Consider the following 17,253-nt stretch of genomic DNA (forward strand, 5'->3'; position numbering starts at 1 on the left):
TTTTGCAGAATTTCTATAGCTGGTTCCTCTCTTCAAATCTTACTTCCTCGGGGAGGCCTTCCCAAGATGCTCTCTGGAAAGAGTAGCCTCTGTCACTCTCACTCTGTCTCACTTGTCTTTGTACCATGTGGCCTACTTGAAGCTGGTTGTTTATTATCTGTCTCCCCAGTTAGGAGGTAAATTTCAAGAAGGCAGGTACTTGTTCTAAATTGTTCAGCACTATCTCCAGAGACCAGACAGTGGCTGGCACACAGTGGGTGTTCGATAAGTATTAGGTGAATGAATTACTAGGTTTTATTTTTATTATGAATTAGCCCATTGGTTCCCTCTCCTCTGAAAAAGAAAAGGAAAGTAGGAGTCAGGAGAAGAAAAATGTTAAGACCCACTCTGCCATTAACTAGCTACATGATTCTGACAAAGTGGATGAAATTTTCTTGGCCTCAGTTTTCTCCTCTAAAATAAAATCCAGTGTTGGGGGAGAAATCTGTCTTTCCCACTCATCAGGCTTCCAAGAGGAGCGTTTTCTTCTCTAATGCTTCTGGTCTCCTGCACCACTCCTCACAGTCATGGAGTGACATGAGTAATAGATGAGTTACGCAGGCATGAGAAAGCAGGCATGGCCGGCTCACCCCTTCCCCCTCACTGTGTTTAGGAAATGACTCGCCCTTGGAAAGCACATCTTCTCATCGGCTCTGCACCATGCAGTAACCTTTGGGATTAAGTCTCTGCCCCTCTTGGGGGAGACGGAACGTTGTAGTGGTCCAGTGTTTCTGTGACTGAAGACAGAGTTCTTTGAATTCTGGGCTATGTTTAGTAGTAAGCCTATTGTGCCTCATGTCTATACTGCATTCTTCAGCTCAATGCTTAATTAGAAATAAAATGATATTTTTATCTTCATCTACCTTTTATTTATCTCAACTAGCCCAGAACTCTGGTGGGGAAAAGAAAGGTATTAGATATTGACCCACTTACAAAACAAAATAAAAGGATATAGCTGAAGTCTCTTCCACGGTGCTGACTATGGATAAGTGTGTACATTTTTCTATGAAATATGTAGATTAATAAAGTATGGATATGTGTTTCTCAATATGGACATATATATGAGTGTCCTGTTTCTTCCAAGAAGTATAAGGCATACAGTATAAAATATATACTTATAAGCATGAAGTATACATATACAAGTATATATAGAAGTGTATATGTATATATGATATGTACATATGTATCTACATCACATACACATACTCCAGAGAGAGGAGGGAAGGTGGTATAACTTATGTGTGTGTGTGTGCATTTCTCTCCTGGTGTAAATAGGGAAGAATAGATTTGAAATTTCGGAGTTAGTTTTTAGAACAGTAGGAATTGACCTATAAAAGCAAAAACTGGCTAGCATGGGTGGTCATACAAAAATAACTCGGTAATCCAAATATGTTGTAAGAGATGGGTAGGTTAAAATTTCAAATGACTCAATATCCAAACTCTACTCTTACTCCCCCCACCACCCCTAGATAGCTCTCTTAATTCCAGCCAGATGATTCTGAAGCATAATGAAGAGAATAGAACAACAGGTGGGTCATCAGAAGAACTGTAATGATGGCTATGGTGGGGATAGTCCTGGAGAGGGGTTGGGGGTGGGGAAGTGACGGAGAGAAGGCAGAGAGGCTGTGTCAGTGCATCAGACAAAGACAGCCATTGTCCCTGAATTTGATGTCAGATCCATCTTGATCCACTTGCAAAAGGTCCAAAGAAATGCTCTCAAAGAGAATAAAATGAAAGGCATATTCCTTTCTGAGTTGCACATTTTTACAAACCTTAACATTTTTGCATTTTAGATACGTCCTACAATTGGTGCATCCTAATTGAGTCAGTAGCATTCTTTCTTTCTTGTTGCTGTATTACATAATGGTACATCTTAGAACTGGTGGAGTCTTAGGTTGGGTTCTTTCTGTTTTTTGTAATCCATTATAGGGAAATGAACCAGAAATGTGGTTTCGAGTAAAGTGTGCCTTGCTCAGCAAAGGTAGATTGCAATGCATGTTCTGCATGTTCTGCATGTTCTGAGGCAGAAACAACCTCACCCCAGTGAAATCTGGGAACATGCACCAAGGGCCCATAGTCCTTCTTTTCAGGACCCATTTTAAAAAATGAGAAACCCATTAAAAGTTTGTGTATGGAGATATATTTTAGTCTTCATTTATACTAAATAAAAAGACCCCCAATATTTAAAAATATAAGGTTTTTATTATTAAAAATAAGAGCATGCACAGTGGAATATTATACAGTCATTAAAAGTGCAATTTTGAGGGACACCTGGCTGGCTCAGTCAGTAGAGCATGCGACTCTTGATCTCGGGGTCATGAGTTCAAGCCCCATAGTGGGTGCAGAGATTACTTAAGGAAAAAAAGTGCGAATTTTAGCTGATACTTATTGATGTGGAAAATGCTAATAAGATAAAATTAAGTATAAAATAGGATACAAAACTTCATATTTAGAATTTTCTAATTTTGTAAAATATTCTACATGCGTAGAGAAAATATGTTATAAAATGCAGCGAAATGCTAACAACTCTTGTCTCTCTTGCTGGTGAATATTCAGTCTATTTTACTTCTATATATCTTCTTTCATTTTCCAAAACCTTTCCAATGAGTGTGGATTACTTTTATGGCTAGAAGCAACTCTTCTCCCTTCTAAAAGCAGTTTGTTTTGTCCCCAAGTTGCTTTTTCTCCTAATAAGTCAAAATGGACCTGTGTTTGGCCACAAACTAGATACTCCTGAAAGTTATAGCCAGTCTCTCAGAACAGGGAACCAGGGGCCGTAAAAAAATGCCCTTTATGCTAGATAACAAATCATGTTGGTAAAGCAGGTTTCTCTGGTTTCCCGGGCATCCAAATCCAGAAATAAATTGCTGACTACTCACTTTCTGAGGAGACCCCATTCCTTACCCAGATATGACCTCTCGATTTCTCATAAAGGAAGATAATCACCAGTACCAGAACTGGGGCTTACAAAACGCTCATTTATTACCTCTCTATTTGCCCTGGGTCCAGAGGAAACTTCATGGTCTCTACCCTTTGAATAGCAGGTAGGGAGAAGAGGGCAGAGTGCAAAGAACAGGAAATGTGGAGTGTGCTACAGAATTTCACCCAAGGGGGATTAATAAAGTTTCATACAGACATCCCAGAAGGCAAAAGTTCTTGTCTGTGGAGAGGAAGATGAAGAGATTCTGAGTCAAAACAAACAAACAAAAAACAGGTAATAAGACATTGGAAAAGACTTCATGCAAAACAAGTAGGTAATATAGCATTCCCTGAATTCACCTATGGAATATGGAACTTAAGTATGTAGAAAATATGAGAACTCTTCTCAGTACAGCTGTGAGGAGCCAAACAAGAGAAGCCAAAGCGAAGTCATCATGGTGAGAAGGTCCACCACCAACCTGCTTTAATTCATAGGTCATGCTTCTGAAAAGGTGCTTTAGAAAATTAAGCAGAACATGTTGTGAATTCCTCTTTAGTTCAAAGCTTCAACCATTCTCCAACCCTGCCTCTTTCATAAATGTTTCACAAAGACAGCTTGTGTTCCTTCTCCTCTGCTGTAATTGCTAGTGACTGAGCTGGACTCAGAAAATGTAAGTCAAGGTACCTAAGTGTAGGGCCCACACATCTGCATCTCTTAAAACCCCTGAGGTATTCCAATGTGCTGCCACTGTAACAGAATGCTCACCTAGATTATCCATGACTAGGAAATAAGCAGGAGGAAGAATGAAACACTTGACACAGACAAAGGTAAACATAATTTTACTGTTCACATACGAGTTTAGTTTTTTATGAAAAAAAAATTAAAATTTTAGGGCCAAATTATATGCTACTTTTATACACTCCTTTCCATTTATTTTTTTAAGTTTATGTATTTATTTTGAAAGAGAGAGAGAGAAAGGGGAAGAGGCAGAGAAAGAGAGAATCCCAAGCAGGCTCTGCACTGCCAGCCCAGAGCCCTACACAGGGCTCAATCTCACCAACTGTGAGACCATAACCTGATCTGAAATCAAGAATCGGTGGCTTAACCCACTGAGCCACCCAGGTGCCCCACATCTTTCCATTTAAAGCTCAACATAATATTGTGAAGAAAGCAGAGTAGCCTTCTTTCCTTCCTTCCTTTCTTTTCTTTCTCTTCTTTTCTTTCTTTCCTCCTTCCTTCCTTCCTTCCTCCTTCTCCTTCCTTCCTTCCTTCCTTCCTTCCTTCCTTCCTTCCTTCCTTTTTCTTTCTTTCTTTCTTTCAGAGGCTCAGAGCTGCTTAATGACTTGCCCAAGGTTTTGTGGCTGGAAAGCACAAAATGTTCCTAGGCTCTGATGCCCACCTGTTTCACTCATGTGTGAACCATGGAAAATACTCTTTTCGTGGCCCCATTCACCAGCCAGTGAAGCCAAGTTCCTCCTTAATTATTGGCCCTCTTTCCATGACTCTGTCAGTAACCCAGCCAATGGTCAACAGGTTTTTTTTAGCATTTACTATCAAGTTTCAATACAAACGAGCAATGATATGTTGAAAAAGTGAGAATCAATGCCACTGATTAAGAAAATGTCCTCAAATTTGCCTTCCAGACACTCAGCTTTAAAAGATGAAGGGAAAAAAATCTGTATCTGACTTGATTGCTTATGAAGCAAATTCCTGTAAGTGTGAACACTCCTTTGAAACTGTCAACATAATAATAATGTTAATATTGACTATACTTTTATTCTGCTAAGCATATAAATTCCCTTAATCCTCATAGCAGTTCTCCATGAGATAAATACTCTTCATAAACCCATTTACAGGTAAGGAAGTAATGGCATAAACAAGGTTAGGTAACTTACTCTAAATCATATTAATTACTAATATTTGTCACAGACCTGAGGAGCGAGCTAAAAAGCTGTGCTACCCTCCATCGCTTTCCCAAAATTATCTTACTAACAGTGCTTATCAAACCTTTCTAAACTCCCAGCAAAGGGAAGAGTCCAGTTCCTATCAGAATTCAAGTGTGTGATTTTTTTTTATTTTTCATAACTTTGAAAATTACTGAAAGTCATGCCCCTCGTTGTTTGCTAGTTGTGCTGTTCAAGAGCCTTCTCCGATCTCACTCGAGACTTCAATGATACTCACATCCTTGAAGGCCCTGTTCCTGTACTGTGGTTCCATTTCCCGACTACCGGTTCTCACGTTGCACTGTAATTATTGATGCATTTTCCCCCAACTACTCCGTAAATTTCTTCAGGGAGGGATCGTGCGTTTTCATTTTATTCACTCTAATGCCTCTCTTTGTGCCCTACTCAGATCGGGAGGATGCAAATTTCACTAGCTATAGAACCTAGATAACCATGTGCTACGTTTAGGGTTTTTAAATTAATTCTATAATCCAATTCCATTAATGAGAAGGCAGTCTGATGTAGTAAAAAATGCTTATATAGTCATTAAATAAATTTGGGTTGGAGAACTTGATAACTAACCAGGAGCAACTGACAAGAAAACAATTATTTTATACAAAGTCACGGGCTCTTCAATTAGTCAACTTCTTAAGTATTTCCTTCCAATGTAATTCTAGTTTAGCTTTTTATTCCTCAGCTTGCGCTTCAAAAAAAAAATGGGAATGTATAAAATTTCTTTTTTTTTCTTTCTTTTTAAAATGTTTATTCCAGGTAACATACAATGTTATATTAGTTTCAGGTGTACAATATAGTGATTCAACTCCATACATTATTCAGTACTCATCATGATAAATGCACTCAATCCCCTTCACCTATTTCACCCAACCCCCAACCCACTTCCCCTCTGGTAGCTATTCTATAGTTAAGTCGGTTTCTTGGTTTGTCTCTTTTTCCCTTTGTTCACTTGTTTCTTTCCGTAAATTCCACATATGAGTGAAATCATATGGTATTTGTCTTTCTCTGATTTATTTCACTTAGCGTCATACCCTCCAGATCCATCCATGTTGTTGCAAATGGCAAGATCTGAATCTTTTTATGACTGAATAATACTCTATTGTATGTAGGTACCACATCTTCTTTATTCATTCATCTGTTGGTGGACATTTAGGCTGCTTCCATAATTGGACTATTTTAAATAGTGCTGCAGTAAACAGGGGTGTGTGTATCTTTTCAAATTAGTGTTTTTTTTATTTGGGGGTAATACCCAGTGGTGGAGTTACTAGATCATATGGCAGGTCAGTTGTTTTTTGAATTAAGAACAAAGGACATACCTTTATAGTCAATAACCCAAATAAAAGAATATGCATCATGGAGAGGAAGGAGGAGAGAAGAAAAAGAGGAGGGCAAAAGGAATTGAGCAAGAACTAGAAAATAGGAAAAGAAAAAGCAATGGGGTTGGATTATGGAGAAGTCAGCACCAGAGTGAAGGAGAGAGCAAAAAGAAAAAGTTCAACATTTCCTGTGTTTTCCAGCTTTTTGAGGTTTTCAGTCCCCAAGCACAGGAGTCTGAAACTCACTTGTAACTATCTGCAGATGACTCCTCTCCCTATCTGGCACTCTTTCTCTCTCTGTCTCTGTCTCTCTCTGTCTATGTCAACCAGGACACCTCTTTAGTAGAGCACTTTCTTATGCAACAGAAGCCCGAGTTTTACTGTAAGTACTTTTTAAAAGATAGCTGTGTAACTCTGTTTTCTTATAAGAAAGAAAATATAACCACAAGCCCTTGTATTTTAGAAAATGTTTTCAGCCAAAGACTAGTTCTGGTATCTTAGATAGACGTCTACACCTCTGAACTAAATGAAGGGAACAAGAATGTGAATGTCTGTGTATGTTGCAGTGAGTTTGGTGGGATAGCCAAGGCCAGCTATATAATTTGTGGGGCCATGGACAAAATGAAAATGCAGGGCCCCTTGTTCAAAATTAGTAAAAATTTCAAGTTGGTGACAGTGGAGCACTCAAGCATGGGATCTTTCTGAGGATGATGTCCCGTGCAGCTGCACGGATGACATGCCCATGGAGCCGATCTGCAGAGAACTTTGTCCGGTGGGGGCAGCTGGCAGTCACAGCAGGAAAAATGCACAGGTAGCCAGAACGTTGTTCTGGTAATGAATGACTATCTCAAAGTGTAGACAAGTCATAAGCTGCTGGTGGTGACTGAGTTTGAATGTTATTAGAAATAGAAGAGTGTAGCCATGCAAGAGGAAGAAAAGAAAGAAAGATTAACAATGTGACTTTACATTTTGCCAGCCAGCTTTCATCCAGGAGACCTACCTGGAAACCACAGAGTGTCAATTCTTACTTAGTAGTATCTCTTTCTTCAAATAAAAACTGATACTAGCCATAGAACTTCCCTAAATAGTAGGTATGCTGCATGAATGTTGGTATGAAAGAGCCTTAGAGCTTTGAAAGCCAAATAAAATACTATGGATATCAAAAGATGTCTTTGACTTTTAATTAAGCATGATTCTTTCTAGTTTAGCCTGTTAATTGATTGAGCAAAGGAAGCAATATGCCTTATAATGTCTGCCTAATCTCCCTTAGAGGGACATTGTGAGGATCACTTACAATAAGACATGCACTGAGACCTTATAAACTATAACCACTACTACAAGTAGAGGCAGTGTTGTTCAGCAGAGAAAGTTCTGGAGCCAGAATGCAAAGACTTGCACATACCAACAACTCCGTAACTTACCACCGATGACCTTGAAGCAACTCTGAGCCCCTCTGAGCCTCAGTTTCCTCTCCTGTAAGACAGAAATAGCAACTTTCTATTTAACTCAAAGTGGCATAATGTGCAAACATTATCCTGTGCCGTGTTTTTATTAAACTCTAAAGTGTTGCACAAATTTAAGCCATTTTTATAACTTGGCATTGTCAAGGTCACCTCTGATGCCAAAGAATTAAAGCCCAGAGCCATAAAACTCCAATCTCTCAGAGATTAACAACAGAAGATGAAATTGTATTTCAACCCTATGTAAGAAAGATCTATGCCCATGATTACAGAGGTAAATGGCAACATAAATAAAGCATTTCCTTGAGTGTTTTTGTTTATCCCCCTGTGTTTGATCCTTATGGTCATCTACACTTTATCAGCAGTAGTACACACAGAAGGCAAAGTAAACTGTATGTGGGAAAGGTGGCCAACCAGTATTTTTCTCATGGTGCCTCACATAGGCTAGACCTTGTCAAGCAGAATAAGCAAATGTTTTCTGCTTCCTGCCAAATACACTGGGCTTCAATCCCCAGAAATGTTTTTATACACAGTATTTATCCTCAAGGAAATTTTAAGTCCTCTGTCCAGCTTCCCACATTTCCACCCTCCCTCCCGCTTCACTACATCACTCATCAACCCTCTCTTGGTGCCCACCCTCAGCCACAGCAAGAAGCAGCAATGAAGTAAGCTAGAAACAAAATGGGCCCCTGTAAAGGGCTGGAGTTTAATGGGAAAAGCAAAGAAACTGCAAATCAATAGGAGTAATGTGATAAGATGCGCACGGAACTGATTTCTGTCTTCCAGGCAGGGCGCGCAATAGAGGTAGGTTGGGGTTATCTTTTACAGAACCAAACTAAAATGGAGTCATGTATGTCAGGGGAACAATGGAGATGGTCAACACAGGAGCGTGAAGGAAACCTAACCTAACCTTGCAGGAATTTATAACTCTTCTCAGATATCAGCAGAGAACACTAATCAAACCCTAAGTGCCAAATCTATTCATGCCATCTCTGGACTTCCTTGTTCCCTTGTTTAGCTGCCCCGAACCAAATAAGAAAGAAGCCCTCTGGGAAACCAATCAGCTGAAAAGCCAAATAACTTCTGCATTTACTCCCCGCCCCCCAAAAATCCCTTAATCTGGAAACAACCCAGCTCATTGTTCCTATAGCTCTGAGTTTCCTGGCTTGCAGGTTGAAGCCTTGCACTAAACACATCTTTCTGCTTTGTTTTATTCAGTATGCAAAGTTTGGTTTTCGACACTTTATCTCAGCTTCCAGCTTTACATTTTTTTTAATGTTTAATTATTTTTGAGAGAGAGAGATGGACAGAGTGCAAGTGGAAGAGGGCAGAGAGAGAGGGAGACACAGAATCCAAAGTAGACTCCAGACTCTGAGCTGTCAGCGCAGAGCCCAATGCGGGGTTCGAACCCACAAACCATGAGATCGTGACCTGAGCCAAAGTCGGATGCTTAACCGACTGAGCCACCCAGGCACCCCTGCTTTCAGCTTTAGATAAGAGAGCAGAAAATTATTAACAGCCACCCAATTCCTGGGGTAAGTCACCAAGCCAGAATTTGGTGACAGACCTTTGCTATAAATTCATGTTTACATTTTTTTCCCAAAGTGGCATCTGCAAGTGTGTATTCCTTAACAACATGGTTGACTTTGTAGATTTGAACCTTTGCTATCACCTTTTGGAGAAGTAAGACCAAGGGTTCCTAACAGGATGCTGGTACCAAGCGAAAAGATCACGTCAAGTATAAGTTCTAGAGGCCTTTTAAGTAACAAAATGATATCTACTAGCAGAATTCTTCAGAATTCCAGGTGCACTGGCTGTGCTGGTCTCATCCTAGAGAAGGTGGAGTTGAAGTTCCATAGTCACTGAAGTTGGAGCTCTGAACTCCCTTTAAAAGTGAACAGTCTGTCATTTGACAGCTACCAGAAAAAAAGTGCACTTCTATACTTGAAAATCTACAATCAGAAGGAAAGACCTGGCTTGGCAGCAGTCGAATCTCTGCTTAGTACTACTTCCTCTGCAAAGTCCGTCACTGTTAACCTCTTCCTCCTGTACCTTATCCACGGTCCTATCGCTGTGTGTTCACCTCATATGATGTTTATAGGTGAGTGGATCTCTGTTACAGATTCTTCAAGGGTGAGGACTGGGTCTTGTTCATTATTGTCTCTCCAGTGCCATGCTTGATGCACAGTATGTCTAAAAAATTTTCACCGAAAGAAAGCTGGTGTAGCTAGCAAACCCCATCAAAGGAAGTATAGATACCAAATTCTAGGTCATGTGCTATCTCTGTGTCAGTTCTGGAACCTTGGAGAATTGTGTTCCGTCTCTGATACCATATTCTATAGCATTGGGAAACTAGAGTTTGTTCAGAGTTGGCAATCCAGATGGGCGGTGGGGAGGGAAAATGTCTGGCAGAATCTGGAAACCATGTCAAATGAGGAACAAATGAAAGAACCGGGAATGATTAACTTGGCTAAAAGGAGGCGAAGGAAAGATGTGGTTACTCTCCTCAGATATTTGGAAAGCTGTCAAGTGGAGAAGGTAGGTCAATTTGTTCCGTGTTACCCTAGAAGGCAAATGAAGGTTAGTGATTATGAAGTACAGAGAGGCCGACTTTTTTAGCTCACCAAAAGCAAGAACATCCAAACAAACAAAACAAAACAAAACAACACTCACTAACAATGGCAGAAAAAGAGTAAACAAACTGTCTTTGAAGTGACAAGAAGAAAATGGTGTATCAGCCTGCAAGGATCCCTTCCAACATAGGGTTTCTAACTCTCTACAGAGTAAGTGCAAGTACCCCCTGGGATCACGGGCACGGAACCCTGCTAGGGAATAAGTGATGTCACCTTCTTTGCTCGGCACCGGCTATAATAGGTAGGAGAGCACAGGAGACAGCGTGGAGCTCCCGAAGATGGAGGCAGAAGGGAGAGGCGTATGTCTCCAAAGGCAAGGGAAGTCTGATGGTTCTGAAGACAAATTCTCATGGTACTGCTTTGACTGCTGCTTCTCCGAGTCATCAGAAGCAGCTATCTGGAGTGAGAGTAATTTAAAACAAAACAAAAATATTTGGAATTTGGCGGAAAGGCACATCTTTTTGAAAGCTAATACTCAAAAGAGCTGCAATCACGCATCTGTTTTCTTGTTTGGTTTACAATTGAGGGAATGGGAACAGAGGACTCCATGAAATTGAATGACACTTCACATTGATAAGCGTTTCTGAAACAATATGGTAGCAATTTGAAGAACACATTATGCTCTCAAGCTGCATAAAGAAAGAGCAAAGAATATACTCTTTAATGCTTAATTTTAATAATGATCTTACTTGTTACAGATGCCGCATTTCACAATGAAAGCCTGTGTTTCAGTCCAGTAATATGATAAGGCACAGCTTGTAAAAATGAGAATTGAGTTTAACTATGTTCTTGTGTTCTATTTTCCATTTATCATGTGAATCGCTTCCAAATAAGATTGTCTTACTTCATTAATTTGCATAATTACTGAAATACAGCATGGGATCCCAAATAACAAACTCCTGATAATATCATTTCAGATTTACTGTGACAGTATTTTGAAAATGACAAAAATTGATACACAATTACATTAGGAGTAAAAGTATATAAGCTAATTATGTTGCTTTTGAGTCTTCAAAATATATAAAGAGGTTATTTGGGACAGAACAATACATTTCTGTGCTCAGATGCTGAACAGCTTGAAAACCAAAACACAACTGGCAAGTGCTGTACCGTTTTAGGGTAACAATAAGTCTGCTTTTGACAGAGTAGAAGCCAGGCGGAGTTTTGTTTTTGTTTTTGTTTTTGTTTAATGAAATCAAGACCATTGACGAAGGATGAGAAAAGTCCTCAATGAAGACTTAAAAATACCTGTTCAGATGTATTTTGATTTTGGCAATAGCACCCTATCAAATCAGCCTGACAGCCTCTGGTCCCAGTAAGAAAATCCTGACGCCTTGTCTGAGTTCAGACTTTCAGCAAGTGCAAACATTTCACTCAACTCCACCTTCAGCGCTATGGGCGAGATAGAAAATGTGGATACGGATAAAAAGCCACAAGCTATTAGTTAGCTCTATCAGACATTGTTCAGAGAGCCAAGTAGTAAACGCTCCTCTCTGGAATGGAGGCTGCTGAAAGACAACAAGGCTCATTGACAAAATAAATCCCGTGGCCTGTCTTGGGCGAGCTGATAAACAGGGGCCCCGACTGATTAAGTGTCGTTCCGAACATCACAGAAACGACTGCAGAACAATAGCAGAGACAAAAAGGACACCTCTTCCTCCTGCCTCCCGCCTCCCCTTATTAATCATTTTAAACCGAAAGCTTGCAAACGGCAGTCCCCAGTCCCGTTTCCCTAAGACGACATTCTGGAAGCTGCAGAGCAATGTGTTACCATTCCGCCGCCCTTTCCTTTCGGTCATGACCGGAGTAAATCTGACTTTTGTGAGACAGGAACATGATGGCTGAGGGATGGAACATAAAATACAAGTGTTTGTATTTTATGTAGAATCTAGGTAGTATCTTACTTTTTCTAATGACTCACCAAGGGACGTTGACTGCCTGAAGAAGAGAGATCTCACTGTTGTGCGGTGGCAATCTGACTAGGTAATCACCCAGATGCTGTGACGGCCCGGGTTGCTCTGCGGTTCCTCTGCCCAGTCACCTGGCTGAGGAGGAGGGCATGCCTTCCCGAACCCTTCATCTTCGCGGAGCTCCAGGAGCTTTTAGGCCTGGGCCAGATGCCTCCGGCCTGTGGCGTGAAGGAGCAGGCTCGCCGGGTTCTGTGTACCTCTAGGCCACACTCCACATTTTAGTTCATATTAAAAAATAAATCTGGAGCCGTTTAACATTCCCAAGCTGGTTGTGTGTATGCGTGTGCGCACATGTGTGTGTGTTTATGTGTGTGTGCGCAACATGCAACACTTGAAAGCAGGGTTTCAGCTGGCCCAGAACCTGCCATTTCCATCCAGCTGTTGGCCTGGTGCCTCACAGCACACTTACAGCCCATATTAATAGCTCTTGTAAAATATGCCCTGTTATTTTACCCAGGCGACAAGATTCTCAACAGCTGGAGGGAACATCTCTTGACCCAACAACAGACAAATAAGATTCTTCATGTGGTTGAGGCCAGGGTGTGTGAAACAACACAACGCTGAGATCTCACCGCATCCACGGGGGTTTCCGGCCTCTGCTTCAGAGCTCCGGTGAGGGCAGCACGTGATCTCCCAGGATAGTCTGTTCCACTTCTGGACAATGGCTCCGATTGTTAGAAAGTTCTTTCCTTTTGGACTGCATCTTGCGGTAACCTCTACCTAGGGACGCTGGGACTTAAGGCTCGTGTACAGAACGTTACATTCATCTGATTGAATTTTGTTTTTATTATTGCAACCACAAAGAGTTGTAGATCCTACTTACCATCTTTACCATCCCTCCCAACTTTGATTCAGCCACCGATATAACTCTCTCTCCAATATCATGATATATATCACTAACAAAAGTAGGTGAAGAGAAAAGAGAAAAAGATCAGTGCTTGTTACTTTAAGTGTATCTTCGGGTAAACACTGATCTATTAATCACCAGCTTTAGGGTAAAGTTTTCCATAGGTCCTGAAGGCAGCTATTACTATACCTATGCAGATGCTGCTCAGGTGTGGCTGTCCCATGAAACTTGAACTCACTTCAGGGCTAAAATTAGCTACCTTTGTATGTTGAGTGTCTAATACAGTGCCTGCCTCAAAGAATATCTTTCATAAATGGGAACCAACAAATATTTTCTTGGAGACCCTTTGCTGATTTCCAGTGATTACTGTTTCTTTATTTATTGGGGCATAAAATCCACTACCTTAACCACCCATTTTCTACCATATTTACCTCCATTTGCTTGTTCTTATTATACATGGTGTTTTAGCATTGTGTTGATTTTCTGAAGATACCGAGATGTAATTTATCAAGCCAAACTCATTTAGAACAGCTAGTTCTGCTCACTTTAAAAAACACTTTGGAAGCCTATTTTGTGTTAGGCTCTGTACAGACACTAAGGATTTAAAAACAAATGTGACATAGCTCCTGTCTCCGAGAAAGATATAGTCCAGGGAGGGGAAATAGCAGGGTTCAAAACAATGTATATGGGACATCATGGAGAGGCCAATGGAAGCCCAAGGGAGGGGCACTTAACCTGGTCCATGGTGACACCCAAATACTCTTGGAGGAGATAATACCTGGGCCTAAGCTTGAGGAAGCAACAGAAATTAATTACACAAAAGTGCAAAAGGAGTGTATTTTGAGGGGAAAAACAGAATAAGCAAAAAGCACAGAGGTGTGAAACTATATAAGATACACAGAGGCTAGAGTATTCTAGAGTGAAACTCAGTTTGAAGAACAAGAACTTCACAAGATGTTGCTGGAGAGTCAGAGCCTTGGTCACAGAAGGCCTTGCTGGCCAGGGTAAACAGTGTGGGTTTTCAGAGATCAACAGGGAGATGTTAGAAGCAGAACCATGTGTGTTTTATGATGAGGAATTTATTATGGAAATTAGGCCAAAAGACAATTATAGGAGTTGCTGGGAAGTGGGCGTCCAGTAGCAAGTGGGAGGATCAGAAAGGAGTCAACCACCAAGCACATTCAGCCACCAAAGTGGGATCGCAAGGCTTGTGGGATTACCTAAGGAAGCTGAGCTTCTCTTCAGCGAGCCACACACCAAATGAATGGTGGTGGTCCTGAGGCTGCTGTTAGTCAAAGGGCCACTAATTGGGAAGAAAAGCTGGAGGTGGGAGGTAAGAGAGCAAGTACTGCCTGGAACCTTTAATTCTGTCACCGCATCTAGTCATGAAGACCTTCAGGGAGTAACGTTTGTTGTTTCACTTCTGCCTTCCGAGTTCACAGTCTTACACAAATTCTTCTTCTTTTTTTTTTTTAAAGCCTATTCATTTATTTTGAGAGAGAGAGAGCAGGGGAGGGGCAGAGAGAGAGGGAGAGAGAGATCTGTATAGATCATGTGGGGCTTGATCTCACGAACCATGAGACCATGACATGAGTCAAAGTCAAGGGTCAGATGCTTAACCAACTGAGACACCCAGGCGCTCCACAAATTCCTCTTTTGCCCACTATAACTTGTTACATACAGAAAAGGAAATTCTAGAAGACATAGTTTAATTGAACAGCATAAACTACCACAGTTAAGAAAAGGGAACAGAAACAACACATGGCCAAGAACATTCCGAAAGAAGGAAAGACACTGCTGGTGCAACACTACTCGTCACCACTGGCCATTCACTCCCACACAACGCAATTTTTGACACCAAAAGTGCCATGAAAAACCTCTGAGGACCCTCGCATCTTTGTACCACTTGCTCAAGATTCAAAGTGGTAGAGTATCTGATGGGTCAAGCTGTGGTCAAACACCTATGCTAGCTGCCAGAGATGAGGAAAAGAAATATCTGCCCCACTTTGGCATCCATAGATTGAGACAGGGAGGGCCCTTTGTTCCATCTCTTTGGGGATTTTCTCTTAAAGTAGTAAAGTTGTTTGGATGCTGCAGAAAAACAACAACAAGACAAATAACCACACCCCACAGTCAGATTAACTGTTAGGAGAAAAACATTCCCATAGGTGCAATGAGAATAGATTTTGGCTAAGTGCTCTCTCTCAATTAGTGTTAGAGTAGGTTGCAGTAATATATCTAATTGTCTATGTCTATAACTAATATATATATCAACATTTCAACAGCATAGAACAACGTAGCCAACAAGAAGATGATTTCTTCTTCATTTAATAGTCCAGGGTGAGAGTTTGGGATAGCAGTGAAGCTCGGGGATCCAAGCTCTGTCTTCGACACATAGCTTGTAAGGTCATGATGGATATTGAAGTCCCAGGAAGCCAAAAGAGGGAGAATAAAGGAGTAGTCATGTGTAGAGATTTTATAAACCAGTCAAAATGGTGGCACGTCACTTCTGCTCGCATTTCATTGGAGAGATCTTGATTGCATGGCCTCACTTACCAACAAAAGAATCTGGGAGAGGGGAGAATAGATATTAGTGGTCAGTTATTGGTTTTTGCCATAAATTCTGCCCAAGCCACTCAGGATTCAAATCCAGCTGAGTAGGGTCATCTAGTCATAGTTTACCAAATTTTACTATAATAAAACAGATAATAAACATTATAGGTTTTAAGGCCATTTGTTCTCTGTAGCAACGACTCAATTCTGCCCATGTAATACAAAAGCAGCCATAGAAGATTAAAAAAAAAATGTGGGGGTGGCTGTGTTATAATAAAACTTTATTTACAAAAATAGGCAGCAGGAAGTTTGTGGCCTACAGGCCATAGTTTGTTGACCCCTGATATAATCAATTCTACTGTGAGCATTGTTCTCCTTGAGAGAGATAGATGCAAAACTAAAGCTGATGAGTTTTTCATTTGCTTTGTCAACCAGCAACATTTTGTCTCTGTCCCAGTCTCTTCCCCCCTGTCCCCTACTTCACCTTCTGCATTTACTCATTTCTCATCAAAGTTCTTTTTGGTCTCCATCTGGGTTAGTCCACCATTCTTTTTTGTCACTACCACTTATTCTCCATGGACCATGGTCCTGTTCATTTGAAAGGTGAAATAGGCCTTTATACATAACAACTCGTTTATATTTGCCTTTCTTTTGCCTCTTTAACTAAGCAAGATATCACTTGCCTCCTTCCCTTCAGTTGCAAAGATTTATCCAGGGTCCTCTTCTTGTCATGGCCCATAACACCTTCCATGTGGCCTTTGTTGCCTACCACAGTCATTTCCATGGCTCTAATCTATGAACAAGAAGCCATGTATTTGGTACAAAGGTTGCAATGAGCTTAGTTGGGAGGCAGTTCTCCATGGTTCTCTCCCTTTTCTTTATATCTCAGGAACAGAGGTATTGATGACCTTTCGTTTAGACTATTTTTTCAAGGATGATGTTATACTGACAATGTCTCCCTTGACTGCAAAGGTTGGGTAGGTTTGTTCCCAATGTATCAATGTAGCCTATTATAAAGCATTTGGATTTCTTAAGTTCAATGTTCTGTAACACAACACACTCGTTGTTCTATAGGAAACAGAGCTTGGGAACCCTACAATGCTAATACTACTGCTTTTGCTATAAGCGATCAACTATTTTTTGTCTCTGACTCAGGGATCTCATGTCTTCTGCTGGCATCGATGAAACTGTGGCAGGCCAACTTGGTAGCTGGTAAATAGGGTGGAATCTCAGCTCCTTCACTATTCTTGACAGACTACATGTTCCTAAGAATGGAGAAATATGGTAAATAAACTGGACTCGAAATTAATGTATGGTAGAGCAGAGCAGAGCTATGCCAGGTTACCTTTAAAAAGGTGGCCAGGGGGCGCCTGGGTGGCGCAGTCGGTTAAGCGTCCGACTTCAGCCAGGTCACGATCTCGCGGTCCGTGAGTTCGAGCCCCGCGTCAGGCTCTGGGCTGATGGCTCGGAGCCTGGAGCCTGTTTCCGATTCTGTGTCTCCCTCTCTATCTGCCCCTCCCCCGTTCATGCTCTGTCTCTCTCTGTCCCAAAAATAAA

General features: G+C 41.0%; 1 long non-coding RNA gene across 5 annotated transcripts in view; it reads right to left on the reverse strand.

Annotated features, from left to right (window-relative positions):
• The window catches only part of LOC147578123 (uncharacterized), a 30,332-nt gene extending 14,614 nt beyond the window's left edge, over positions 1-15,718 (reverse strand). Inside the window, exons 1-3 of one of the 5 annotated variants that reach the window (XR_015254820.1) lie at positions 13,120-15,718; positions 10,540-13,016; positions 7,655-7,706 (exon numbers count right to left, since the gene is read on the reverse strand). This is a non-coding gene — a long non-coding RNA (uncharacterized LOC147578123). Of the gene's footprint in view, positions 1-7,654; positions 7,707-10,539 lie in introns of all 5 variants that reach the window. The other 4 variants (XR_015254818.1, XR_015254817.1, XR_015254816.1 and 1 more) reach the window with 4 other exon arrangements.
• Between the last annotated feature and the right edge of the window lie 1,535 nt (positions 15,719-17,253).

This window comes from Puma concolor, chromosome C1 (genome assembly GCF_028749965.1).
Source record: "Puma concolor isolate L17-30 chromosome C1, mPumCon1.1.hap2, whole genome shotgun sequence".
Taxonomy (NCBI): domain Eukaryota; kingdom Metazoa; phylum Chordata; class Mammalia; order Carnivora; family Felidae; genus Puma; species Puma concolor.